The following is a 27,709-nucleotide window of genomic DNA, read 5'->3' on the forward strand; positions in this document are numbered from 1 at the left end:
TTTCCTCCATTATATAAAACCAACAACCCTTGTTTATGAAAAAGCAAACACTGTAAAAACCAAAATGGATTTAACATGTATACTCTGAGATCTTTATGTTTCTTCTGTGTGTTTGTTTTACGGTGTTTGTTTTACGTTGTTGACTGTTGATGAAATGTACATAAAGAAACAGTGATGATGATTTTTCTATTTCTTGGCTAATCAATTTGGGTTATTGGATTTCTTGCAGAGACTTTCGAGAACTTTAGAAGTATTGATGACAAGGTGGGTATACTGTAGATTGAAAATTTCTTTTTTTTTCGGGTAGTTTTGCCAATACTCAATTTATTTGGCTTACTATTTAGGTTATTGGATTTCTTCTTCTTAACATGCATCTACATGTTTGCAGGCTACACTCTATCTTAGACTCTGGAAAAGTCCTGGAACAATCTTCATCTTCCTTATCTCCAAACGCAGTGCATTGCTTGATCTACTTGAATCCTTCCTGACTACTAAATCTCCAGAAGGTCTTCGTGCAAGTCAACTTGCTGTAGGGTAAGCATTATTCCAAACTTCTATGTTCACTTATCTCCTGTTAGTGCCTTCTATGTTCTCTTTTGGTTAATTGAATTGTTTTTCTTGGTCTAGGTTATGTTATTTATTCAGAACAGTGGTGGCTGTTCAGGAAAGCATCCCTTGCATCATCCACGGAGCTAGAAGCTTTGGTATACTCATCAGATATATGCAACGGCAGCAGCTTCCAGTCTTGTGAAACTGATCATGGCTGCCCTTATTTCCATGCATATGGAATTGAGAAAATCCTATGGACCTGAAGTGTCTGGTATCCCTCAATGGATCAGATGGGAAAAACTAGGGCGCTAGATATTGTTTTAGGCAGTGAAATAACAGAGCTTGGTGGATGGCTGTCATACAGGTAATACTTCTTATTTCATTTAATAGAAAGATCTATTTTTGTCACACTTCTTGTGATTCATCAATTAGTGTGTTCCAACTTACCAGAACTACTCTGCTACTTCCACTTATGTTTTAAAATGCTAGTTGTGCTTAGATGTAAATGTTCTAGGTGATACAACTACAGAGAAATAACGTACCTTAAAAAATGAGGAACACATGATGCAGGGATGTCATAATTTTTCCCACCAATACAAGCACACACCCTTTTCATCCTAAATTCGATTTCCTAGTTTAAGTCTGTCATAGTCTTCAATTATTTCTATGAACATGAGGATATGCTCTTGCAAATGAGTTGTCTGCTCAATAGAGTGGACATTACATTGCAACATGAAAATAATATGTAGTTTTGGTTAGAGTAGTATCTCCCTACAACTTTCAGTGAGCCTAGTCTTTTAGTGTCTCAACTTTGTTTGGAAGACGTTATAAGTTACTGTATAATTTCTGAATTTGTCCCGTATTTCCCTGTGGTTTTTAGTCTGTAGTTTGGTTAGACTATATATGTGTTATTAGATTTCAAGACTTGGAAATATTTACAGTTTCTTGTCAGTTTTGGATGTAGGGAGAACTTGAAAAGGTTGGATGATGATCTTCAATTGTCAAGGCAAATTTCCATCGAAAGCTTGCATAATGATCTTGCAGAAACTCCCTCCAAGGCTTAGCTCTAGTGGAAAAAGGTGGAGAATTTGTGGCTTAGGTCACAGGTTAATGCCCCACACCATGCAAAGCGAAGCCCGGTATTTAAGTGGAGAAGGGTAGAGGGGTGGGTCCCATTATCCACCGAGTTTAGAAGGCTATGATTGGTCCAAAGTGCGGGTCACAAACGGATTTCTCAGTTATAAAAAAAATAAGATCTTGCAGAGACTTACGAGAACTTCAGAAGTATTGATGAGAAGGCGGGTATACTGTAGTTTGAGATTTTTTTTTTTCTGTAGTTTTGCCAATACTCAACTTCTTTGGCCTACTGTTTAGGTTATTGGATTTCTGCTTCTTAACATGCATCTTCATGTTTGCAGGCTACACTCTATCTTAAATTCTGGAACAGTCCTGGAACAATCTTCATCTTCGTTATCTCTAAGTGCAGTGCATTGTTTGATCTACTTGAGTCCTTCTTGACTATTAAATCTCCGGAAGGTCTTTGTGCAAGTCAACTTGCATGTAGGGTAAGCATTATTCCAAACTTCTAGGTTCACTTATCTACTGTTAGTGCCTTCTATGTTCTCTTTTGGTTAATTGAGTTTGTTGTTTTTCTTGGTCTAGGTTGTGTTATTTTTTCAGAACGGTGGTGGCTGTTCAGGAAAGCATCCCTTGCATCATCCACGGGGCTAGAAGCTTTGGTATACTCATCAGAAATATGCAACGGCAGTAGCTTCCAGTCTTGGGAAACTGATCATGTATGCCCTTATTTTCATGCATATGGAATTGAGAAAATCCTATGGACCTGAAGTGTCTGGTATCCCCTCAATGGATCAGATGGGAAAATCTTGAACTACTTCCTAGGGAACTAGATATTGTTTTAGGCAGTGAAATGACAAAACTTGGTGTATGGCTGTCATACAGGTAAAACTTCTTATTTCAATTGATAGAAAGATCTATATTTGTCACACTTCTTGTGATTCATCAATTAGTGTGTTCCAGCTTACCAGAACTACTCTGCTACTTCCACTTATGTTTTAAAATGCTAGTTGTGGTTGTAAATGTTCTAGGTGATACAACCACAGAGAAATAACATATTTTAAAAAATGAGGAACACATGATGCAGGGATGTCATAATTTTTCCCACCAATAGAAAAGCACACACCCTTTTCATCCTATATTCGATATCCTAGTTTAAGTCTGTCACAGTCTTCAATTATTTCTATGAACATGAGGATATGCTCTTGCAAATGAGTTGTCTGCTCAATAGAGTGGACATTACATCGCAACATGAAAATAATATGTAGTTTTGGTTAGAGTAGTATCTCCCTACAACTTTCAGTGAGCCTAGTCTTTTAGTGGCTCAACTTTGTTTGAAAGACGTTATAAGTTACTGTATAATTTCTGAATTTGTCCCGTATTTCCCTGTGGTTTTTACTCTGTTGTTTGGTTAGACTATTATTTTCTACCACTTGCCTTTTTAGGCATTTTCTATTTTTATTGATTTGACAGCTATATTCCTATTTTATCATAAGAAAACTTAAGAAGGGTCAGAATATCATGGAACGCTGAGTTTGTTCCGTGTTTGAAGAAAATATTCACTAGAAAATTATGTCTTTACAGGATTGAGAAGGATTGTCTATGCTTTTGGAAGAAGAGCTATCGGCTGAATTATGTGATGAAGATGCAACAAACCTAATTCGCCTACTTTTTGCGTCAACTAGGAAGGCAGTTTTGGAGAAGATTGTTCCTGCTAGTGATAATAAAAAGAAATATCACACCAAAGCACAAAAGGTGAGGTTCTTTAGTTGTTGTTGTTGATACTCTCTGAGACTCTTGCTAAATGTTATATTTTTGCTTCAAACTTCATCGTTTACACCTGAGAATGGACCTCAAGAAAGTGCTTGTGAAACAATAAGTTGGTGATATTTCTTCAACCTGGTATATCTGTACTGTTTTAGCGGTGTCTTTGTGCTGCAATTTTTCTTGAACTGTATGCTTGTCTTAAGTCAGGTCAGTTGGTCAAATACATCCATATTACTTACTAGTATTATTTAGTGGAAGAGGTGCCATTTTTGTATATTTTCATGTTGCCATATTTAACATTTTTCTAACAACATTAAGACGTTTTATTATAGTTGGAATTTGATAATAGAGTGAGCAATCAGATTATCCATGTACCATGGAACATAGACGGTAACTGTGTCTGTCCTAACCCAACAAGAACTTCCAGGATTTGTCTTCTTAATAATGTCAGCATAGTCACATAATCTAGGGAATTCCAGATTCCAATCATCCATGAATTGACTCATTACCCTGCACTTGGCTCTATATCAAACAGTCCTCCTCCCTTCATACAAACCCAATTGATCCCTTACCAATTCCTGAATCTCCCAAAGTTTTATGTTAGGTTGAGATACAATCCTATCTTGAAATTTATGTGCAACGTACACAGATGTGCATAACTTGTTCTTGTTTTTAGATGTGCAGCTATGAAATGCGTGGTACTTCTTCACAATAAAGTTACCAGAATTCCTGTCAGTGCTTGCATATATCTCCCGTTTGCACAGTATTTTGCTTTTACGTTTAACTCTATTTCTGTGCTTCTCATTAGGCTTAAGTTCGAGTTGCATTTTGTTGTCTACAGCATAAGATTGCACAGCTAAGAGTGAGTTTTCCTATTTCTCCCTTTTCTCCTCTGGTCTCACGAACACCACACACACTCACTTCTCTTCCTTTTTTTCTTTGTCCGTACGAAGCTGAGAGAAAACCAAAACAAATCAAACCTCCATTTTAATTTCATCCCTCTTTTCCACTTTAAACAAAATCTAGGGTTTCTGCTGTGGAGTTTGAACAAACTTTTCTCATATCTGTGGTCTGTTTCTTGGAGTTACCTCTGGACCGACAAGCAGTAGAAGATTGAGGACTTTTTTTGTCAAAATTTTATGTATTTTCTTTTTCAACTTTGTGTTATTCCAAGTTTATGCGGATCAGATCCACGTGTTGTTCATTATTTAGATGGTTAGAACAAGGGAAACTAACATATATATGTGTGTGTTATTAGATTTCAAGACTTGAAAATATTTACAGTTTCTTGTCAGTTTTGGATGTAGAGAGAATATGAAAAATTTCATTTTAGTGTTCATTTTAGTCGAGAATCGAGTTCCTGCTTATTTTGGTGGATTTCTAGGGTCTTCTCAGATATTCTGATGATTTAGCTGTCAAGAATTTACCCCAAATGGGAGGTTATCCCTGAAATGAGGCAAAACTGTGAGTGGGATTTTCTGTAAAGGATTGTTACCCCTCTCTGTTGCGCCACTGATTTTCCTCCAATATAAAAAACCAACAGCCCTTGTTTATGAAAAAGCAAACACTGTAAAAACCAAAATGGATTTAACATGTATACTTTGGGATCTTTGTGATTATTCTGTGTGTTTGTTTTACGTTGTTGACTGTTGATGAAATGTTCATAAAGAAACAGTGATAATGATTTTTCTATTTCTGGGGTAATCAATTTGTGCATTGATATTATCCAATACGTATCTTGGTGTGGCGACCCGGTATGGCTTGTTATTGCTGCTTCTGTCTCTTGCATGCAACCGGTGTTTGCAGGCATGGCGGGATTGACTTCTGTTTTTCCTTATCATAGCATACATCTGTAGAAGTGTTGCTGTATGTGCCCTTAACAAATTGAAGGGGACTGTGTGTTTTATTGATTCGTTTTTGTTAAATCTGCAATTTTTGTTGTTGCAGGATGGTTATGCGGAATATTCACTCCTTGTAAACTTGAAAAGGTTGGATAACGATCTTCAATTGCCAAGGCAAAGTTCCATCGAAAGCTTGCATAATGATCTTGCAGAACCTCCCCCCAAGGCATAGCTCTAATGGAAAAAGGTGGAGGATTTGTGGCTTAGGTCACAGGTTCAATCCCCACACCATGCAAAGCGAAGCCCGATATTTAAGTGGAGAAGGGTAGAAGGGCGGGTCCCATCATCCACCGAGTTTAGAAGGCTATGATTGGTCCAAAGGGCGGGTCACAAACGGATTTCTCGGTTATAAATAAAAAAAGATCTTGCAGAGACTTTGGACAACTTCAGAAGTATTGATGAGAAGGTGGGTATACTGTAGTGTGAAAAATTCTTTTTTTTCTGTAGTTTTCTCAATACTCAACTTCTTTAGCTTACTGTTTAGGTTTTTGGATTTCTGCTTCTTTACAAGAGTCTCCATGTTTATGGGCTACACTCTATCTTAAACTCTGGAACAGTCCTGGAACAATCTTCTTTTTCCTTTTCTCCAAGCGCAGTGCATTGTTTGATCTACTTGAGTCCTTCCTGACTGCTAAATCTCTGGAAGGGGTGTACGTGCAAGTCAACTTGCATGTAGGGTAAGCATTATTACAAACTTCTAGGTTCACTTGTCTCCTGTTAGTGCCTTCTATGTTCTCTTTTGGTTAATTGAGTTTGTTGTTTTACTTGGTCTAGGTTGTGTTATTTTTTCAGAACAGTGGTGGCTGTTCAGGAAAGCAACCCTTGCATCATCCACGGAGCTAAAAGCTTTGGTGTACTCTTCATATATATACAACGGCAGCAGCTTCCAGTCTTGGGAAACTATCGTGGATGCCCTTATTTCCATGCATATTGAATTGAGAAAATCTTATGGACCTGAAGAGTATGGTATCCCATCAATGGATCAGATGGGAAAAACTTGAACTACTTCCTAGAGCACTAGATATTGTTTTAGGCAGTGAAATGACAGAGCTTGGTGGATGGCTGTCATACTGGTAATACATCTTATTTCATTTAATAGAAAGATCTATTTTTGTCACACTTCTTGTGATTCATCAATTAGTGTGTTTCAACTTACCAGAACTACTCTGCTACTTCCACTTATGTTTTAAAATGCTAGTTGTGGTTGTAAATGTTCTAGGTGATATGACCACAGAGAAATAACGTACCTTAAAAAATGAGGAACACATGATGCAGGGATGTCATAATTTTTTCCACCAATACAAAGCACACACCCTTTTCATCCTAAATTAGATATCCTAGTTTAAGTCTGTCATTGTCTTCAATTATTTCTATGAACATGAGGAATTACTTTTGCAAATGAGTTGTCTGCTCAATAGAGTGGACATTACATCGCAACATGAAAATAATATGTAGTTTTGGTTAGAGTAGTATCTCCCTACAACTTTCAGTGAGCCTAGTCTTTTAGTGGCTTAACTTTGTTTGAAAGATGTCATAAGTTATTGTATAATATATGAATTTGTCCCGTATTTCGCTGTGGTTTTTATCCTGTAGATTGGTTAGACTATATATGCGTTATTAGATTTCAAGACTTGGAAATATTTAGAGTTTCTTGTCTGTTTTGGATGTAGGGAGAACATGAAAAAGTTCATTTTAGTCGACACTCGAGTTCCTGCTTATTTTCGGGGATTTCTAGGGTCTTCTCAGATATGCCGATGATTTAGCTTTCAAGCCAAGGAATTTACCCCAAATGGGTGAAGTTTACCCCTGAAATGAGGCAAAACAGTGTGTGGGATTTTTTGTAAAGGGTGATTGACCCTCTCTGTTGCGCCACTGATTTTCCTCAATTATAAAAACCAACAGCCCTTGTTTATGAAAAAGCAAACACTGTAAAAACCAAAATGGATTAAACATGTATACTCTGAGATCTTTGTGTTTCTTCTGTGCGTTTATTTTACGGTGTTGACTGTTGATGAAAATGTACATAAAGAAAAAGTGATGATGATTTTTCTATTTCTGGGCTAATCAATTTGGGAAATCCGATTATCCAATTCCTATCTTGGAGTGGCGACTTGTTATTGCTGCTTCTGCCTCTTGCTTGCAACCGGTGTTTGCAGCCATGGCGTGATGTACTTCTGTTTTTCCTTATCACAGCATACATCTGTAGAGGTGATGCTGTATGTGCCCTTAGCAAATTGAAGGGGACTGTGTGTTTTATTGATGCGTTTTTTGTTAAATGTGCAATTTTTGTTGTTGCAGGATGGTGATGCTGAATATTCACTGCTTGTAAACTTGAAAAGGTTGGATGATGATCTTCAATTGTCAAGGGAAATTTCCATCGAAAGGTTGCATAATTGTCCTGCAGAAACTCCCACCAAGGCTTAGCTCTAGTGGAAAAAGGTGGAGGATTTGTGGCTTAGGTCACAGGTTCAATCCCCAAACCATGCAAAGCGAAGCCTGGTATTTAAGTGGAGAAGGGTAGATGGGCTTGTCCCATTATCCACCGAGTATAGAAGGATATGAGTGGTCCAAAGGGCGGGTCCCAAACGGATTTCTCGGTTATGAAAAAAAAAGAACTTGCAGAGACTTTGGAGAACTTCAGAAGTATTGATGAGAAGGTGGGTATACTGTAGTTTGAAAAATTCTTTTTTTTTGTAGTTTTGCCAATACTCAACTTCTTTGGCTTACTGTTTAGATTATTGGATTTCTGCTTCTTAACATGCATCTGCATGTTTGCAGGCTACACTCTATCTTAAACTCTGGAACAGTCCTGGAACAATCTTCATCTTCCTTATCCCCAAGAGCAGAGCATTGTTTGATCTACTTGAGTCCTTCCTTACTACTAAATCTCCGAAAGATCTTCATGCAAGTCTACTTGCATGTAGGGTAAGCATTATTCCAAACTTCTAAGTTCACTTATCTCCTGTTAGTGCCTTCTATGTTGTCTTTTGGTTAATTGAGTTTGTTGTTTTTCTTGGTCTAGGTTGTGTTATTTTTTCTGAACAGCGGTGGCTGTTTAGGATAGCATCCCTTGCATCATCCACGGTGCTAGAAGCTTTGGTATACTCATCAGAAATATGCAACGGCAGTAACTTCCAGTCTTGGGCAACTGATCATGGATGCCCTTATTTCCATGCATATGGAATTGAGAAAATCCTATGGACCTGAAGTGTCTGGTATTCCTTCAATGGATCAGATGGGAAAAACTTGAACCACTTCCTAGGGAACTAGATATTGTTTTAGGTAGTGAAATGACAAAGCTTGGTGGATGGCTGTCATACAGGTAATACATCTTATTTCGTTTAATAGAAAGATCTATAGTTGTCACACTTCTTGTGATTCATTAATTAGTGTGTTCCAAATTACCAGAACTACTCTGCTACTTCCACTTATGTTTTAAAATGCTAGTTGTGGTTGTAAATGTTCTAGGTGATACTACCATAGAGAAATAACGTACCTTAAAAAATGAGAAACACATGATGCGGGATGTCATTATTTTTCCCACCAATACAAGGCACACACCCTTTTCATCCTAAATTCGATATGCTAGTTTAAGTCTGTCATAGTCTTCAATTATTTCTATGAACTTGAGGATATGCTCTTGCAAATGAATTGTCTGCTCAATAGAGTGGACATTACATTGCAACATGAAAATAATATGTAGTTTTGGTTAGAGTAGTATCTCCCTACACCTTTCAGTGAGCCTAGTATTTTAGTGGGCTTAACTTTGTTTGAAAGAAGTTATAAGTTACTGTATAATTTCTGAATTTGTCCCATTTTTCCCTGTGGTTTTTAGTCTGTAGTTTGGTTACACTATTATTGTCTACAACCTTCCTTTAAAGGCATTGTCTATTTTTATTGATTTGACAGGTGTATTCCAATTTTATCATAGGAAAACTTATGTAGGGTTAGAGTATCATGGATCCCTGAGTTTGTTCCGTGTTTGAAGAAAATATTCACTAGAAAGTTATGTCTTTACAGGATTGAGAAGTATCCTATCTATGCTCTTGGAAGAAGAGCTATTGGCTGAATTATGTGATGAAGATGCAACAAACCTAATTCGGCTGAAGGCAGTTTTGGAGAAGATTGTTCCTGCTAGTGATAATAAAAAGAAATGTCATCCCAAAGCACAAAAGGTGAGGTTCTTTAGTTCTTGTTGTTCATACTCTCTGAGACTCTTACTAAATGTTATATTTTTGCTTCAAACTTCATCGTTTACACCTGAGAATGGACCTCAAGAAAGTGCTTGTGAAACAATAAGTTGGTGATATTTCAGCAACTTGGTATATCTGTACTAATTTAGTGGTGTCTTTGTGCTCCAATTTTTCTTGAACTGTATGCTTGACTTAAATCAGGTCGGTTGGTCAAATACATTCAGATTACTTACTAGTATTATTTAGCTGAAGAGATGCCATTTTTGTATATTTTCATGTTACCATCTTTAACATTTTTCTTACAACATTAAGACGTTTTATTATAGTTGGAGTTTGATAATATAGTGAGCGGTCAGATTATCCATTTACCATGGAACTTAGACGGTAACTGTGTCTGTCCTAACCCACCAAGAACTTCCAGGATTTGTCTTATTAATAATGTCAGCATAGTCACATAATCTAGGGAATTCCAGATTCCAATCAACCATGAAATGACTCATTACCCTGTACTTGGCTCTATAACAAACAGTCCTCCTCCCTTCATACAAACCTAACTGATCCCTTACCGATTCCTCAATCTCCCAAAGTTTTATGTTAGGTTGAGATACAATCCTATCTTTAAATTTATGTGCAACATACACAGAAGTGCATAACTTGTTCTTGTTTTTAGTAGGGCAGCGATGAAATGGGTGGTACTTCTTCACAATAAAGTCACCAGAATTCCTGTCAGTGCTTGCATATATCTCCCATTTTCATAGTATTTTGCTTTTACATTTGACTCTAATTCTGTACTTCTCATTAGACTTAAGTTCGAGTTGCACTTTGTTGTCTACTACATAAGATTGCACAGCTAAGAGTAATTTTTCCTATTTCTCCTTTTCCTCCTCTGGTTTCACGACCACCACACACACACTCATTTCTCTTCCTTTCTTTCTTTGTCCGTACTAAGCTGAGAGAAAACCAAAACAAATCAAACCTCCATTTTAATTTCATCTCTCTTTTCCACAGTAAACAAAATCTAGGGTTTCTGCTGTGGAGTTTGAACAAACTTTCCTCATCTCTGTTGTCTGTTTCTTGGAGTTACCTCTGTACCGACAAGCAGTATTATATTGAGGACTTTTTTTGTTAAAATTTTATGGGTTTTCTTTTTCAACTTTGTGTTATTTCAAGTTTATGCGGATCAGATCCACCTGTTGTTCATTATTTAGTTGGTTAGAAGAAGGTAAACTAATATATCTATATGTATTATTAGATTTCAAGACTTGGAAATATTTACAGTTTCTTGTCAGTTTCAGATGTAGGGAGAACATGAAAAAGTTCATTTTAGTCGAGACTCGAGTTCCTGCTTATTTTGGGGGATTTCTAGGGTCTTCTCAGGTATGCCGGTGATTTAGCTGTCAAGCCAAGGAATTTACTGCAAATGGGAAAAGGTTATCCTTGAAATGAGGTAAAACAGTGAGTGGGATTTTCCGTAAAGGGTGGTTACCCCTCTCTGTTGCACCACTGATTTTCTTCCATTATAAAAAACCAACAGCCCTTGTTTATGAAAAAGCAAACACTGTATAAACCCAAATGGATGTAACATGAATACTCTGAGATCTTTGTGTTTCTTCTGTGTGTTTGTTTTACGTTGTTGACTGTTTATGTTATGTACATAAAGAAATAGTGATGATGATTTTTCTATTTCTGGAGTAATCAATTTGTGCATTGATATTATCCAATACGTATCTTGGTGTGGCGACCCGGTATGGCTTGTTATTGCTGCTTCTGTCTCTTGCATGCAACCGGTGTTTGCAGCCATGGCGTGATTGACTTCTGTTTTTCTTTATCATAGCATACATCTGTAGAGGTGATGCTGTATGTGCCCTTAACAAATTGTAGGGGCACTGTGTGTTTTATTGATGCGTTTTTGTTAAATGTGCAATTTTTGTTGTTGCAGGATAGTGATGCTGAATATTCACTGCTTGTAAACTTGAAAAGGTTGGATGATGATCTTCAATTGTCAAGGGAAATTTCCATCGAAAGTTTCCATAATGATCTTGCAGAAACTCCCCCCAAGGCTTAGCTCTAGTGGAAAAAGGTGGAGGATTTGTGGCTTAGGTCATAGGTTCAATCCCCACACCATGCAAAGCGAAGCCCGGTGTTAAAGTGGAGAAGGGTAGACGGGCGGGTACCATTATCCACCAAGTTTAGAAGGCTTTGATTGGTCCAAAGGGCGGGTCACAAACGAATTTCTCGGTTATTAAATAAAAAAGTTCTTGCAGAGATTTTGGAGAACTTCAGAAGTATTGATGAGAAGGTGGGTATACTGTAGTTTGAAAAATTCTTTTTTTTCTTTGTAGTTTTGCCAATACTCAACTTCTTTGGCTTACTTATTAGGTTATTGGATTTCTGCTTCTTAACATGCATCTGCATGTTTGAAGGCTACACTCTATCTTAAACTCTGGAACAGTCCTGGAACAATCTTCATCTTCCTTATCTCCAAGCGCAGTGCATTGTTTGATCTACTTGAGTCCTTCCTGACTACTAAATCTCCGGAAGGTCTTCATGCAAGTCAACTTGCATGTAGGGTAAGCATTATTCCAAACTTCGAGGTTCACTTATCTCCTGTTAGTGCCTTCTATGTTCTCTTTTGGTTAATTGAGTTTGTTGTTTTTCTTGGTCTAGGTTATGTTATTTTTTCAGAACAGTGGTGCCTGTTCAGGATAGTATCCCTTGCGTCATCCACGGAGCTAGAAGCTTTGGTATAATCATCGGAAATATGCAAAGGCAGTAGCTTCCAGTCTTGGAAAATTGATCAAGGATGCCCTTATTTCCATGCATATGGAATTGAGTAAATCCTATGGACCTGAAGTGTCTGGTATCCCCTCAATGGATCAGATGGGAAAAACTTGAACCACTTCTTAGCGAACTAGATATTGTTTTAGGCAGTGAAATGACAGAGCTTGGTGGATGGCTGTCATACAGGTTATACATCTTATTTCATTTAATATATGATCTATTTTTGTCACACTACTTGTGATTCATCAATTAGTGTGTTTCAACTCACCAGAACTACTCTACTACTTCCATTTATGTTTTAAAATGCTAGTTGTGGTTAGATGTAAATATTCTTGGTGATACAAACACAGAGAAATAACATACCTTAAAAAATGAGGAACACATGATGCAGGGATGTCATAATTTTTCCCGCTAATGCAAGTACACGCCCTTTTCATTCTAAATTCGATATTCTAGTTTAAGTCTGTCATTGTCTTGAATCATTTCTATGTGCATGAGGATATGCTCTTGCAAATGAGTTGTCTACTCAATAGAGTGGACATTACATCGCAACATGAAAATAGTATGTAATTTTGGTTAGAGTAGTGTCACCCTACAACTTTCTGTGAGCCTAGTCTTTTAGTGGCTCAACTTTGTTTGTAAGACGTTATAAGTTACTGTATAAACTCTGAATTTGTCCCGTATTTCCCTGTGGTTTTTAGTCTGTTGTTTTGTTAGACTGTTATTTTCTACAACTTGCCTGTTTAGGCATTTTCTATTTTTATTGATTTGACAGCTATATTCCTATTTTTTCATAGTAAAACTTTAGAAGGTTCAGAATATCATGGATCCCTGCGTTTGTTTCGTGTTTGAAGAAAATATTCACTTGAAAATTTTGTCTTTACAGGATTGAGAAGTATCCTGTCTATGCTTTTGGAAGAATAGCTATCGGCTGAATTATGTGATGAAGATGCAACAAACCTAATTCGGCTAGTTTTGCGTCAACTAGGAAGGCAGTTTTGGAGAAGATTGTTCCTGCTAGTGATAATAAAAAGAAATATCACACCAAAGCACAAAAGGTGAGGTTCTTTAGTTGTTGTTGTTGATACTCTCTGACACTCTTACTAAATGTTATATTTTTGCTTCAAACTTCGTCGTTTACACCTGAGAATGGACTCCAAGAAAGTTCTTGTGAAACAACAAGTTGGTGATATTTATGCAACCTGGTATATCTGTACTGTTTTAGCGGTGTCTTTGTGCTCCAATTTTTCTTGAACTGTATGCTTGTCTTAAATCAGGTCAGTTGGTCAAATACATCCAGATTACTTACTAGTATTATTTAGTTGAATAGATGCCATTTTTGTATAATTTCATGTTACCATCTTTTACATTTTTCAAACAACATTAAGACGTTTTATTATAGTTGGAGTTTGATAGTAGAGTGAGCGGTCAGATTATCCATTTACCATGGAACTTAGACGGTAACTGTGTCTGTCCTAACCCAACAAGAACTTCCAGGATTTGTCTTCTTAATAATGTCAGCATAGTCACTTAATCTAGAGAATTCCAGATTCCAATCAATCATGAACTGACTCATTATCCTGCACTTGGCTCTTATAATAAACAGTCCTCCTCCCTACATACAAACCCAACTGATCCCTTACCAATTCCTGAATCTCCCAAAGTATTATGTTAGGTTGAGATACAATCCTATCTTGAAATTTATGTGCAACGTACACAAACGTGCGTAACTTGTTCTTGTTTTTAGTAGGGCAGCGATGAAATGGGTGGTACTTCTTCACAATAAAGTCACCAGAATTCCTGTCAGTGCTTGCATATATCTCCCATTTTCATAGTATTTTGCTTTTACATTTGACTCTAATTTTGTACTTCTCATTAGACTTAAGTTCGAGTTGCACTTTGTTGTCTACAGCATAAGATTGCACAGCTAAGAGTAATTTTTCCTATTTCTCCTGTGGTTTCACGACCACCACACACACAATCATTTCTCTTCCTTTCTTTCTTTGTCCGTACTAAGCTGAGAGAAAACCAAAACAAATCAGACCTCCATTTTAATTTTATCCCTCTTTTCCACAGTAAACAAATTCTAGGGTTTCTGTTGTGGAGTTTGAACAAACTTTCCTCATCTCTGTTGTCTGTTTCTTGTAGTTACCTCTGGACCGACAAGCAGTAGAAGAATGCGGACCTTTTTTTGTTGAAATTTTATAGGTTTTGTATTATTCGAAGTTTATGCGGATCAGATCCACGTGTTCTTAATTATTTATATGGTTAGAAGAAGGGAAACTAACATATATATATGCGTTATTAGATTTGAAGAGTTGGAAATATTTACAGTTTCTTGTCAGTTTTGGATGTAGTGAGAACATGAAAAAGTTCATTTTAGTGTTCACTTTAGTCGAGACTCGAGTTCCCGCTTATTTTGCGGGATTTCTAGGGTCTTCTCAGATATGCCGATGATTTAGCTGTCAAGCTAAGGAATTTACCGCAAATGGGAAAAGGTTACCCCTGAAATGAGGCAAAACAGTGAGTGGGGTTTTCTGTAAAGAGTGGTTGCCCCTCTCTATTGCGCCACTGATTTTCCTCCATTATAAAAAAACCAACGGCCCCTGTTTATTAAATAGCAAACACTGTAAAAACCAAAATGGATTTAACATGTATACTCTGAGATCTGTGTGTTTCTTCTGTGTTTTTGTTTTACGTTGCTGACTGTTGTTGAAATGTACATAAAGAAACAGTGATGATGATATTTCTATTTCTGTGCTAATCAATTTGGGAATTAAGATTATCCAGTACGTATCTTGGTGTGGCGACACGGTATGGCTTGTTATTGGTGCTTCTGTCTATTGCATGCAACCGGTGTTTGCAGCCATGGCGTGATTGACTTCTGTTTTTCCTTATCATAGCATACATTGGTAGAGGTGATGTTGTATGTGCCCTTAACCAATTGAAGGGGACTGTGTGTTTTATTAATGCGTTTTTGTTAAATGTGCAATTTTTGTTGTTGCAGGATGGTGATGCTGAATATTCACTGCTTGTAAACCTGAAAAGGTTGGATGATGATCTTCAATTCTCAAGGCAAATTTCCATCGAAAGCTTGCATAATGATCTTGCAGAAATTCCCCCTAAGGCTTAGCTCTAGTCGAAAAAGGTGGAGGATTTGTGGCTTAGGTCACAGGTTCAATCCCCACACCATACAATGCGAAGCCCGGTATTTAAGTGCAGAAGGGTAGAGGGGCAGGTCTCATTATCCACCGAGTTTAGAAGGCTATGAGTGGTTTAAAGGACGGGCCACAAACGGATTTCTCGGTTATGAAAAAAAAAAGATCATGCGGAGACTTTGGAGAACTTCGGAAGTATTGATGAGAAGGTGGGTATACTGTAGTTTGAAAAATTCTCTTTTTTCTGTAGTTTTGCCAATACTCAACTTCTTTGGCTTACTGTTTAGGTTATTGGATTTCTGCTTCTTAACATGCATCTGCATGTTTACAGGCTACACTCTATCTTAAACTCTGGAACAGTCCTGGAACAATCTTCATCTTCCTTATCACCAAGCGCAGTGCATCGTTTAATCTATTTGAGTCCTTCTTGACTACTAAATCTCCGGAAGGTCTTCGTGCAAGTCAACTTGCATGTAGGGTAAGCATTATTCCAAACTTCTGGGTTCCCTTATGTCCTGTTAGTGCCTTCTATGTTGTCTTTTGGTTAATTGAGTTTGTTGTTTTTCTTGGTCTAGGTTGTGTTATTTTTTCAGAACAGTGTTGGCTGTTCTGGATAGCATCCCTTGCATCATCCACGGAGTTAGAAGCTTTGGTATACTCATCAGAAATATGCAACGGCAGTAGCTTCCAGTCTTGGGAAACTGATCATGGATGCCCTTATTTTCATGCATATGGAATTGAGAAAATCCTATGGACCTGAAGTGTCTGGTATCCCCTCAATGGATCAGATGGGAAAAACTTGAACCACTTCCTAGGGAACTAGATATTGTTTTAGGCAGTGAAATGACAAAGTTTGGTGGATTACTGTCATACAGGTAATACTTCTTATTTTATTTAATAGAAAGATCTATATTTGTCACACTTCTTGTGATTCATCAATTAGTGTGTTCCAAATTACCAGAACTACTCTGCTACTTCCACTTATGTTTTAAAATGCTAGTTGTGGTTGTAAATGTTCTTGGTGATACTACCATAGAGATATAACGTACCTTAAAAAATGAGGAACACATGATGCGGGATGTCATAAGTTTTCCCACCAATACAAAGCACACACCCTTTTCATCCTAAATTCGATATCCTAGTTTAAGTCTGTCATAGTCTTCAATTATTTCTATGAACATGAGGATATGCTCTTGCGAATGAGTTTTCTGCTCAATAGAGTGGACATTACATCGCAACATGAAATTAATATGTAGTTTTGGTTAGAGTAGTATCTCCCTACACCTTTCAGTGAGCCTAGTCTTTTAGTGGCTTAACTTTGTTTGAAAGACGTTATAAGTTACTGTATAATTTCTGAATTTGTCCCCTTTTTCCCTGTGGTTTTTAGTCTGTAGTTTGGATAGACTATTATTTTCTACAACTTTCCTTTATAGGCAATGTGTATTTTTATTGATTTGACAGATATATTCCTATTTTATCATAGGAAAACTTAAGTAGGGTCAGAGTATCATGGATCCCTTAGTTTGTTCCGTGTTTGAAGAAAATATTCACGAGAAAATTATTTCTTTATAGGATTGAGAAGTACCCTGTCTATGCTCTTTGAAGAAGATCTATCGGCTGAATTATGTGATGAAGATGCGACAAACCTAATTCGGCTGAAGGCAGTTTTGGAGAAGATTGTTCCTGCTACTATATTAAAAAGAAGTATCACACCAAAGCGCAAAAGGTGAGGTTCTTTAGTTGTTGTTGTTGATACTCTCTGAGAATCTTACTTTATATTTTTGCTTCAAACTTCATCGTTTACACCTGAGAATGGACCTCAAGAAAGTGCTTGTGAAACAATAAGTTGGTGATATTTCTGCAACCTGGTATATCTGTACTGTTTTAGCGGTGTCTTTGTGCTGCAATTTTTCTTGAACTGTATGCTTGTCTTAAGTCAGGTCAGTTGGTTAAATACATCCATATTACTTACTAGTATTATTTAGTGGAAGAGGTGCCATTTTTGTATATTTTGATGTTGCTATATTTAACATTTTTCTAACAACTTTAAGACGTTTTATTATAGTTGGAATTTGATAATAGAGTGAGCAATCAGATTATGCATGTACCGTGGAACATAGACGGTAACTGTGTCTGTCCTAACCCAACAAGAACTTCCAGGATTTGTCTTCTTAATAATGTCAGAATAGTCACATAATCTAGGGAATTCCAGATTCCAATCAACCATTAAATGACTCATTACCCTGCACTTGGCTCTATAACAAACAGTCCTCCTCCGTACATACAAACCCAACTGATTCCTTACCAATTCCTGAATCTCCCAATGTTTTATGTTAGGTTGAGATACAATCCTATCTTGAAATTTATGTGCAACGTACACAGAAGTGCATAAATTGTTCTTGGTTTTAGTTGGGCTGCGATGAAATGTGTGGTACTTCTTTACAATAAAGTCACCAGAATTCCTGTCAGTGTTTGCATATATCTCCCATTTGCACAGTATTTTGCTTTTACATTTGACTCTAATTCTGTGCTTCTCATTAGTCTTATGTTCGAGTTGCACGTTGTTGTCTACAGGATAAGATTGCACAGTTAAGAGTGAGTTTTCCTATTTCGTTCTTTCCTCCTCTGGTTTCACGAACGCCACACACACTCGCTTCTCTTCCTTTCTTTCTTTGTCCGTACGAAGCTGAGAGAAAACCAAAACAAATCAAAACTCCATTTTAATTTCATCCCTCTTTTCTACTGTAAACAAAATCTAGGGGTTTTGCTGTGGAGTTTGAACAAACTTTCCTCATCTCTGTTGTCTGTTTCTTGGAGTTTCCACTCTACCGACAAGCAGTAGAAGATTGAGGACTTTTTTTGGCGAAATTTTATGGGTTTTCTTTTTCAACTTTGTGTTATTTCAAGTTTATGCGGATCAGATCCACCTGTTGTTCATTATTTAGTTGGTTAGAAGAAGGGAAACTAACATATATATATATATATATATATATGTATTATTAGTTTTCAAGACTTGGAAATATTTACAGTTTCTTGTCAGTTTTGGATGTAGGGAGAACATGAAAAAGTTCATTTTAGTGTTCATTTTGGTCGAGACTCGAGTTCCTGATTATTTTGGGGGATTTCAAGGGTCTTCTCAGATATGCCGATGATTTAGCTATTAAGCCAAGGAATCTACCGCAAATAGGAAAAGGTTATCCCTGAAATGAGGCAAAACAGTGAGTGGGATTTTCCGTAAAGGGTGGTTATCCCTCTCTGTTGCGCCACTGATTTTCCTCCTTTATAAAAACCAACAGCCCTTGTTTTTGAAAAAGCAAACACTGTAAAAACCAAAATGGATTTAACATGAATACTGATCTTTGTGTTTCTTCTGTGTGTTTGTTTTACGTTGTTGACTGTTGATGATATGTACATAAATAAACAGTGATGATGATTTTTCTATTTCTGGTGTAATCAATTGGTGCATTGATATTATCCAGTACGTATCTTGGTGTGGCGACCCGGTATGGCATGTTATTGCTGCTTCTGTCTCTTGCATGCAACCGGTGTTTGCAGCCATGGCGTGATTGACTTCTGTTTTTCCTTATCATTGCATACATCTGTAGAGGTGATGCTATATGTGCCCTTAACAAATTGTAGGGGAATGTGTGTTTTATTGATGCGTTTTTGTTAAATGTGCCATTTTTGTTGTTGCAGGATGGTGATTCTGAATATTCACTGCTTGTAAACTTGAAAAGGTTGGATGATTATCTTCAATTGTCAAGGCAAATTTCCATCAAAAGCTTGCATAATGATTTTGCAGAAACTCCCCCCAAGGCTTAGCTCTAGTGGAAAAGGTGGAGGATTTGTGGCTTAGGTCACAGGTTTAATCCCCACTCCATGCAAAGCGAAGCCCGGTATTTAAGTGGAGAAGGGTAGACGGGCGGGTACAATTATCCACCGAGTTTAAAAGGCTATGATTGGTCCAAAGGGCGGGTCACAAACGGATTTCTCGGTTATTAAATAAATGATCTTGCAGATATTTTGCAGAACTTCAGAAGTATTGATGAGAAGGTGGGTATACTGTAGTTTGAAAAATTCTTTTTTTTCTGTGGTTTTGTCAATACTCAACTTTTTTGGCTTACTGTTTAGGTTTTTGGATTTCTGCTTCTTAACATCCAAACATGCTACACTCTATCTTAAACTCTGGAACAGTCCTGGAACAATTTTCTTCTTCCTTTTCTCCAAGCGCAGTGCATTGTTTGATCTACTTGAGTCCTTCCTGACTACTAAATCTCTGGAAGGTCTTCATGCAAGTCAACTTCCATGTAGGGTAAGCATTATTCCAAACTTCGAGGTTCACTGATCTCCTGTTAGTGCCTTCTATGTTCTCTTTTGGTTAATTTAGTTTGTTCTTTTTCTTGGTCTAGGTTGTATTATTTTTTCCGAACAGTGGTGGCTGTTCAGGAAAGCAACCCTTGCATTATCCACGGAGCTAAAAGCTTTGGTGTACTCTTCAGATATATGCAATGGCAGCAGCTTCCAGTCTTGGGAATCTGATCATGGATGCCCTTATTTCCATGCATATGGAATTGAGAAAATCCTATGGATCTGAAGAGTATGGTATCCCGTCCATGGATCATATGGGAAATACTTGAACTACTTCCTAGAGCACTAGATATTGTTTTAGGCAGTGAAATGACAGAGCTTGGTGGATGGCTGGCATACAGGTAATACATCTTATTTCATTTAATAGAATGATCTATTTTTGTCACACTTCTTGTGATTCATCAATTAGTGTGTTTCAACTTACCAGAACTACTCTGCTACATCCACTTATGTTTTTAAATGCTAGTTGGGCTTAGATGTAAATATTCTAGGTGATACAAACACAGAGAAATAACGTACCTTAAAAAATGAGGAACACATGATGCTGGGATGTCATAATTTTTCCCAGTAATACAAGCACACGCCCTTTTCTTTCTAAATTCGATATTCTAGTTTAAGTCTGTCATTGTCTTCAATCATTTCTATGTGCAAGAGGATATGCTCTTGCAAATGAGTTGTTTACTCAATAGAGTGGACATTACATCGCAACATGAAAATAGTATGTAATTTTGGTTAGAGTAGTATCACCCTACAACTTTCAGTGAGCCTAGTCTTTTAGTGGCTCAACTTTGTTTGTAAGACGTTATAAGTTGCTGTATAAACTCATAATTTGTCCTGTATTTCCCTGTGTTTTTTAGTCTGTTGTTTGGTTAGACTGTTATTTTCTACAACTTGCCTTTTTAGGCATTTTCTATTTTTATTGATTTGATAGCTATATTCCTATTTTTTCATAGTAAAACTTCAGAAGGTTCAGAATATCATGGATCCCTGCGTTTGTTCCGTGTTTGAAGAAAATATTCACTTGAAAATTCTGTCTTAACATGATTGAGTAGTATCCTGTCTATGCCTTTGGAGGAAGAGCTATCGGCTGAATTATGTGATGAAGATGCGACAAACCTAATTCGGCTACTTTTTGCGTCAACTAGGAAGGCAGTTTTGGAGAAGATTGTTCCTGCTATTGATAATAAAAAGAAATATCACACCAAAGCACAAAGGGTGAGGTTCTTTAGTTCTTGTTGTTGATACTCTCTGAGACTCTTACTAAATGTTATATTTTTGCTTCGAACTTCATCGTTTACACTTGAGAGTGGACTCCAAGAAAGTTCTTGTGAAACAATAAGTTGGTGATGTTTCTGCAACCTGGTGTATCTGTACTGTTTTAGCAGTGTCTTTGTACTGCAATTTTTCTTGAACTGTATGCTTGTCTTAAATCAGGTCAGTTGGTCAAATACATCCAGATTACTTACTAGTATTATTTAGTGGAAGAGATGCCATTTTTGTATATTTTCATGTTGCCATATTTAACATTTTTCTAACAACATTAAGACGTTTTATTATAGTTGGAGTTTGATAATAGTGTGAGCGGTCAGATTATCTATGTACCATGGAACATAGACGGTAACTGTGTCTGTCCTAACCCTACAAGAACTTCCAGGATTTGTCTTCTTAATAATATCAGCATAGTCACTTAATCTAGAGAATTCCAGATTCCAATCACCCATGAACTGACTTATTACCGTGCACTTGGCTCTATAACAAACAGTCCCCCTCCCTTCATACAAACCCAACTGATCCCTTACCAATTCCTGAATCTCCCAAAGTTTTATGTTAGGTTGAGATACGATCCTATCTTTAAATTTATGTGCAACGTACACAGAAGTGCATAACTTGTTCTTGTTTTTAGTTGGGCACCTATGAAATGGGTGGTAATTCTTCACAATAAAGTCACCAGAATTGCTGTCTGTGGTTGCGTATATCTCCAATTTGCACAGTATTTTGCTTTTACATTTCACTCTAATTCTGTGCTTCTCATTAGGCATAAATTCGAGTTGCACGTTGTTGTAGCATAAGATTGCACAACTAAGAGTGAGTTTTCCTATTTCGCCCCTTTCTCCTCTGGTTTCACGAACACCACACACACTCACTTCTCTTCCTTTCTTTCTTTGTCCGTACTAAGCTGAGAGAAAACCAAAACAAATCAAACCTCCACTTTAATTTCATACCTCTTTTCCACTTTAAACAAAATCTAGGGTTTTTGCTGTGGAGTTTGAACAAACTTTCCTCATATCTGTTCTCTGTTTCTTGGAGTTACCTCTGGACCGACAAGCAATACAAGATTGAGGACTCTCTTTGTCGAAACTTTATGGATTTTCTTTTTCAACTTTGTGTTATTCCAAGTTTATGCGGATCAGATCCACATGTTGTTCATTATTTAGATGGTCAGAAGAAGGGAAACTAACATATATATATATGTGTGTGTGTGTTATTAGATTTCAAGACTTGGAAATATTTACTGTTTCTTGTTAGTTTTGGATGTGGAGTTAATATGAAAAAGTTCGTTTTAGTGTTCATTTTAATCGAGACTCGAGTTCCTGCTTATTTTGGTGGATTTCTAGGGTCTTCTGAGATATGCCAATGATTTAGCTGTCAAGCCAAGGAATTTACCCCAAATGGGAAAAGGTTACCCCTGAAATGAGGCAAAACGGTTAGTGGGATTTCCTGTAAAGGGTGGTTGCCCCTCTCTGTTGCGCCACTGATTTTCCTCCATTATAAAAAACCAACAGCCCTTGTTTATGAAAAAGCAAACACTGTAAAAACCAAAATGAATTTAACATGTATACTCTGAGATCTTTGTGTTGGTTTTACGTTGTTGACTGTTGATGAAATGTACATAAAGAATGGATGATGATTTTTTTAGTTTTGGGCTAATGAATTTGGGAATTGAGATTATCCAATACGTATCTTTGTGCGGCGACCCGATATGGCTTGTTATTGCTGCTTCTGTTTCTTGCATGCAACCGGTGTTTGGAGCCATTGCGTGATTGACTTCTGTTTTTCCTTATCATAGCATCCATCTGTAGTGGTGATGTTGTATGTGCCCTTAACAAATTGAAGGGGACTGTGTGTTTTATTGATGCGTTTTTGTTAAATGTGCAATTTTTGTTGTTGCAGGATGGTGATGCTGAATCTTCACTGCTTGTAAACTTGAAAAGGTTGGATGATGATCTTCAATTGTCAAGGCAAATTTCCATCGAAAGCTTGCATAATGATCTTGCAGAAACTCCCCCCAAGGCTTAGCTCTAGTGGAAAAAGGTGGAGGATTTGTGTCTTAGGTCACAGGTTCAATCCCCACACCATGCAAAGCGAAGCCTGGTATTTAAGTGGAGAAGGGTAGAAGGGCGGGTCCCATTATCCACCGAGTTTAGAAGGCTTTGATTGGTCCAAAGGGCGGATCAAAAACGGATTTCTCGGTTATTAAAAAAAAAGATCTTGCAGAGACTTTCGAGAACTTCAAAACAATTTTCTTCTTCCTTTTCTCCAAGAGCAGTACATTGTTTGATCTACTTGAATCCTTCCTGACTACTAAATCTCTGGAAGGTCTTCGTGCAAGTCAACTTGCATGTAGGGTAAGTATTATTCCACACTTCTAGGTTAACTTATCTCCTGTTAGTGCCTTCTATGTTCTCTTTTGGTTAATTGAGTTTGTTGTTTTTCTTGGTCTAGGTTGTGTTATTTATTCAGAACAGTGGTGGCTGTTCAGTAAAGCAACCCTTGCATCATCCACGGAGCTAAAAGCTTTGGTATACTCGTCAGATATATGGAACGGCAGCAGCTTCCAGTCTTGTGAAACGAATCTTGGATGCCCTTATTTCAATGCATATGGAATTGAGAAAATCCTATGGACCTGAAGAGTATGGTATCCCATAAATGTATCAGATGGGAAAAACTTGAACTACTTCCTAGGGCACTAGATATTGTTTTAGGCAGTGAAATGACAGAGCTTGGTGGATGGCTGTCATACAGGTAATACATCTTATTTCATTTAATAGAAAGATCTATTTTTGTCACATTTCTTGTGATTCATCAATAAGTGTATTTCAACTTACCAGAACTACTCTGCTACTTGCACTTATGTTTTAAAATGCTAGTTGTGCTTAGTTGTAAATATTCTAGGTGATACAAACACAGAGAAATAACGTACCTTAAAAAATGATGAACACATGATGCAGGGATGTCATTATTTTTCCCACTAATACAACCACACACCCTTATCAATCTATATTCGATATTCTAGTTTAAGCCTATCATAGTCTTCAATCATTTCTCTGTGCATGAGGATATGCTATTGCAAATGAGTTGTCTACTCAATAGAGTGGACATTACATCGCAACATGAAAATAGTATGTAGTTTTGGTGAGCATAGTCTTTTAGTGGCTCAACTTTGTTTGGAAGACGTTATAAGTTACTGTATAAACTTTGTATTTGTCCCGTATTTCCCTGTGGTTTTCTGTCTGTTGTTTGGTTAGACTATTATTTTTTACAACTTGCCTTTTTAGGTATTTTCTATTTCTGTTGATTTGACAGCTATATTCCTATTTTATCATAGGAAAACTTAAGAAGGGTCAGAATATCATGGATCCCTGAGTTTGTTCCGAGTTTGAAGAAAATATTCACTTGAAAATTATGTCTTTACAGGATTGAGAAGTATCCTGTCTATGCTCTTAGAAGAAGAGCTATCGGCTGAATTATTTTATGAAGATTCAATAAACCTAATTCGGCTACTTTTTGCGTCAACTAGGAAGGCAGTTTTGGAGAAGATTGTTCCTGCTAGTGATAATAAAAAGAAATATCACACCAAAGCACAAAAGGTGAGGTTCTTTAGTTCTTGTTGTTGATACTCTCTGAGACTCTTACTAAATGTTATATTTTTGCTTCAAACTTCATCGTTTACACCTGAGAATGGAATCCAAGAAAGTGCTTGTGAAACAATAAGTTGGTGATATTTCTGCAACATGGTATATCTGTACTGTTTTAGCGATGTCTTTGTGCTGCAAAATTTTCTTGAACTGTATGCTTGTCTTAAATCAGATCAGTTGGTCAAATACATCCAGATTACTTACTAGTATTATTTTGTTGAAGAGATGCCATTTTTGTATATTTTCAGTTTACCATCTTTAACATTTTTCTAGCAACATTAAGACGTTTTATTATAGTTGGAGTTTGATAATAGAGTGAGCGGTCAGATTATCCTTTTACCTTGGAACATAGATGGTAACTGTGTCTGTCCTAACCCAACAAGAACTTCCAGGATTTGTCTTCTTAATAATGTCAGCATAGTCACATAATCTAGAGAATTCCAGATTCCAATCACCCATGAACTGACTCATTAGCCTGCATTTGGCTCTTATAACAAACAGTCCTCCTCCCTACATACAAACCCAACTAATCCCTTGCCAATTTCTGAATATCCCAAAGTTTTATGTTAGGTTGAGATACAATCCTATCTTGAAATTTATGTGCAACGTACACAGAAGTGCATAACTCGTTCTTGTTTTTAGCAGGGCAGCGATGAAATGGGTGGTACTTCTTCACAATAAAGTCACCAGAAATCCTGTCAGTGCTTGCATATATCTCCCATTTTCATAGTATTTTGCTTTTACATTTGACTGTAATTCTGTACTTCTCATTAGACTTAAGTTCGAGTTGCACTTTGTTGTCTACAACATAAGATTGCACAGCTAAGAGTAATTTTTCCTATTTCTCCTTTTCCTCCTTTGGTTTCACGACCACCACACACACACTTATTTCTCTTCCTTTCTTTCTTTGTCCGTACTAAGCTGAGAGAAAACCAAAACAAATCAGACCTCCATTTTAATTTCATCCCTCTTTTCCACTATAAACAAAATCTAGGGTTTCTAGGGTTTCTGCTGTGGAGTTTGAACAAACTTTCCTCATCTCTGTTGTCTGTTTCTTTGAGTTACCTCTGGACCGACAAGCAGTAGAAGAATGAGGACTTTTTTTGGCGATATTTTATAGGTTTTGTATTATTCCAAGTTTATGCGGATCAGATCAACGTATTCTTCATTACTTATATGGTTAGAAGAAGGGAAATTGACATATATATATATATGTGTGTGTTATTAGATTTCAAGACTTGGAAATATTTACAGTTTCTTGTCAATTTTGGATGTAGAGAGAACATGAAAAAGATCATTTTAGTATTCATTTTAGTCGAGACTCGAGTTCCTGCTTATTTTGGGGGATTTCTAGGGTCTTCTCAGATATGCCGATGATTTAGCTGTCAAGCCAAGGAATTTACCACAAATGGGAAAAGGTTACCCAAAACAGTGAGTGGGATTTTCTGTAAAGGGTGGTTGCGCCTCTCTATTGCGCCACTGATTTTCCTCCATTATAGAAAAACCAACAGCCCCTGTTTATGAAAAAGCAAACACTGTAAAAACCAAAATGGATTTAACATGTATACTCTGAGATCTTTGTGTTTCTTCTATGTGTTTATTTTACGTTGTTGACTGTTGATGGTATGTACATGAAGAAACAGTGATGATGATTTTTCTATTTCTGGGGTAATCAATTTGTGCATTGATATTATCTAATATGGATCTTGGTGTGGCGACCCGGTATGGCTTGTTATTGCTGTTTCTGTTTCTTGCATGCAACCGGTGTTTGCAGCCTTAAATAGGCGGTGCACCATCCTTGCTGCTACGTACGATTTCCTTGACTTGACAGATTCATTCAATTGAACCCACACTCAAAGGACGACCACAAGCTCGGGGCTCGACGAAACAGAAAGTTTCAGCATGTTGAAAATGGGGTTAGCAGTGAAAGAAAAAGCCCGGCATTCATTTCTGAATGAATATTCATAGCTGAGTCTACTAAAAGAGGGACCCGCCTCGTCGTGGTGATTAGAGGACACCTCTGATCGTTCACCTCTAATGTGACACGTTCCCTCCCAGTTATAGGGTCAAAGGGATCAGTCATAGCATACATCTGTAGAGGTGATATTGTATGTGCCCTTAACAAATTGAAGGGGACTGTTTTATTGATGCGTTTTTGTTAAATGTGCAATTTTTGTTGTTGCAAAATGGTGATGCGGAATATTCACTGCTTGTAAACTTGTAAAGGTTGGATGATGATCTTCAATTGTCAAGGCAAATTTCCATCGAAAGCTTGCATAATAATCTTGCAGAAACTCCCCCCAAGGCTTACTCTAGTGGAAAAGGTGGAGGTGGAAAAAGGTGGAGGATTTGTGTCTTAGATCACAAGTTCAATCTCCACACCATGCAAAGCGAAACCCGGTATTTAAGTGGAGAAGGGTAGAGGGGCGGTTCCCATTATCCACCGAGTTTAGAAGGTTATGATTGGTCCAAAGGGTGGGTCACAAATGGATTTCTCGGTTATCAAAAATAAAAGATCTTGCATAGACTTTGGAGAACTTCAGAAGTATTGATGAGAAGGTGGGTATACTGTAATTTGAAAAATTCTTTTTTTTCTGTAGTTTTGCCAATACTCAACTTCTTGGCTTACTGTTTAAGTTATTGGATTTCTGCTTTTTAACATGCATCTGCATGTTTGCAGGCTACACTCTATCTTAAACTCTGGAACAGTCCTGGAACAATCCTCATCTTCCTTATCTCCAGGCGCAGTGCATTGTTTGATCTACTTGAGTCCTTCCTGACTACTAAATCTCCGGAAGGTCTTTGTGCAAGTCAACTTGCATGTAGGGTAAGCATTATTCCAAACTTCTAGGTTCACTTATCTCCTGTTAGTGCCTTCTATGTTTTCTTTTGGTTAATTGAATTGTTTTTCTTGGTCTAGGTTGTGTTATTTTTTCAGAACAGTGGTGGCTGTTCAGGAAAGCAACCCTTGCATCATCCACGGAGCTAGAAGCTTTGGT

General features: G+C 37.2%; 2 long non-coding RNA genes across 3 annotated transcripts; both read left to right on the forward strand.

Annotated features, from left to right (window-relative positions):
• The first annotated feature begins 221 nt into the window (after positions 1-221).
• On the forward strand, positions 222-27,709 carry LOC125863093 (uncharacterized). 2 transcript variants are annotated; one of them, XR_007446102.1, is made up of 4 exons: positions 222-264; positions 11,911-12,028; positions 15,876-15,904; positions 27,631-27,709. It is a non-coding gene; the product is annotated as an uncharacterized LOC125863093 (long non-coding RNA). The 2 variants fall into 2 exon arrangements; XR_007446101.1 differs by lacking the exon at positions 15,876-15,904 and adding an exon at positions 23,392-23,420.
• On the forward strand, positions 430-6,100 carry LOC125863096 (uncharacterized). The gene is made up of 3 exons (XR_007446105.1): positions 430-506; positions 2,086-2,114; positions 6,069-6,100. It is a non-coding gene; the product is annotated as an uncharacterized LOC125863096 (long non-coding RNA).

Source organism: Solanum stenotomum, chromosome 4 (assembly GCF_019186545.1).
Source record: "Solanum stenotomum isolate F172 chromosome 4, ASM1918654v1, whole genome shotgun sequence".
Taxonomy (NCBI): domain Eukaryota; kingdom Viridiplantae; phylum Streptophyta; class Magnoliopsida; order Solanales; family Solanaceae; genus Solanum; species Solanum stenotomum.